Source organism: Oncorhynchus keta, chromosome 34, assembly GCF_023373465.1.
Source record: "Oncorhynchus keta strain PuntledgeMale-10-30-2019 chromosome 34, Oket_V2, whole genome shotgun sequence".
NCBI classification, from domain to species: domain Eukaryota; kingdom Metazoa; phylum Chordata; class Actinopteri; order Salmoniformes; family Salmonidae; genus Oncorhynchus; species Oncorhynchus keta.
Window position 1 is genome coordinate 1,951,882 of NC_068454.1, and position 2,073 is coordinate 1,953,954.

General features: G+C 39.7%; 1 long non-coding RNA gene across 1 annotated transcript; it reads left to right on the forward strand.

The window, feature by feature from the left end:
* Positions 1-429: 429 nt before the first annotated feature.
* LOC127914859 (uncharacterized) lies at positions 430-1,630 on the forward strand. Its single transcript, XR_008089350.1, has 2 exons — positions 430-722; positions 1,021-1,630. It is a non-coding gene; the product is annotated as an uncharacterized LOC127914859 (long non-coding RNA).
* The last annotated feature ends 443 nt before the right edge of the window (positions 1,631-2,073 follow it).

Genomic DNA, 2,073 nt, shown 5'->3' on the forward strand with positions numbered 1-2,073 from the left:
ACATTCAGGTAAAACAGGTAAAATTATGACTTTACATTCTGATATCTTGCTCTTATTTCTCTTCCTGGGTGTCCCATTGATCAAATGAAGTGCCGTTTTCTTTGATAAAACCGTTTGTGCCGTGAATTCCGTCTCTATCAATTTTTTACGGAGCATTCGGCGTGATTCATCCCTGTAAACAATCGTTTATCTAGTCATGGTGGGTTTCAGTGCATTCCTCTGGATGTCTGCAACACAGCCAGACGTCATAGTTTTTTTTGCAGGGAGTATTGACCGAAGTAAGCTGATTTGAAGACAACGATAAATAACTACCTTACGCACCAATAATTTTAGCGAAGCTTCATTAATTGACTATATTTCTGCCCAATGACCACTGATCTTCTTGAAATCTAGCTGGGTAGATAGCCAATGAGCTAAGGTAAACGCCAGTATGTAATGGTTTGGGGTTGGACCACAATTCCTTGGTTGTAATCGCATGTGCAGGGAACTCCATTTTCGCCTTGACGATCAGAGGGGTAAGGCTTTTTACGCGCAGCTGTATTTCGGAAAGTTGTAGTTTCAACGATTTCATTGAAGATATCATGGCGAATAAATCATGTAAAGTCAAACTCTAAAGTAAAAGTGAAAGTGAGTTTGTTTGAGGAATCTTGGAATCTTGGAGTGTTATCCTTCAAACGAACTGAGGAGCTGTTTCTGCAAGGACAGGACGTACTTCTGGACGGGTAAGTGCTAATGCCGTTTTATGAAATATAAAAATATATATGTATTATATATAAAAAAATAAAAATATATATTTTTTGCAATGAAATGTGTAGTTTGTTTGTGTGTGTGTTGGTTTGTTTGGGTGTGTGTGTGTGTATATACATATATATATATATAACAATGGCCGGAGTTGAATGGAACACCTTAGTGACTGTTCCCTCTGCTCAATACAATCAATACATATCTGTTTATTTTATGTGATGATAAAAGGCTCATACAATACAAATATTGTTTTAATGTTAATGTTTTCTTTCACAGTGATAGCGACTCCGACTGGGAGCCCCCGGTGCCAAGCTGCCCTCTCTACCTCTGCCCCCAGTGGTGTTCATATGCCACAGTTCATTACTGCAGGCATGACTGTGCCTCAGAGCCAAAAGGGCACAGCATGGAGGCGTCGTTGTGTTCTGTGTCGCAATAAATGCACCACTTGTTCAGTTTGCCTCTGCTTTACATCAGAAAGAGACTGCTATGGGACATGGCACAGGCAGCAAAATATTATGACGAGGACTTCCAAGGGGTGTACTGTTTTTAAAAAAATGTTTTTTCTAATATTTTTTTAAATATTCATTAAACATTTTTGCGTGTGTGTGTTTGATATGTTGTAAATAGTTATTTGCACTGCTGTATATAGTTATAGGTCATTTCACCAATTCGGCCATTTGGGCAACTTGTGTGGGACACCTGGGTGACTTCATGCTCAATGTCATATAGCTCACCCATTCCTGAAGTTATCAGTCTGAAACTTTGCACACCTACAGTTGCCCTCTTGTGTTATCCATCAAAATTATCTCCAGCATCCTATCTGACTGTGTGGCTATTCGAGTACATGTGAAAGATGATACTACAACAATAAAAAACACAAAACGAATGCTCTTTCTTTCTCTTTTCTTCCACCAGATCTACTGTGTTATATTCTCCTACATTCAATGAACACAAACACAAACTTCAGAATGTTTCCATTCAAACGATACCAAGAATATGCATATCCTTGCCTCTGGGCCTGAGCTACAGGCAGTTAGATTAGGGTATGTCTTCTGCCTCTGGGGCTGAGCTACAGGCAGTTAGATTAGGGTATGTCTACTGCCTCTGGGGCTGAGCTACAGGCAGTTATATGAGGGTACGTCTTCAGGCGGAGATTGAGAACAAGGGGATGCAGCCATAACAGCTTTGAGGCAGTGAATGAACTGAGGGAGAAAGCACGCAGGGCATTCTACGCCATTAAAAAACAAATTCAAATTGAAATACCTATTAAAATGTGGCTAAAACTAATTGAATGTGTCATTGAACCAATTGCACTTTATGGTCCTTCTG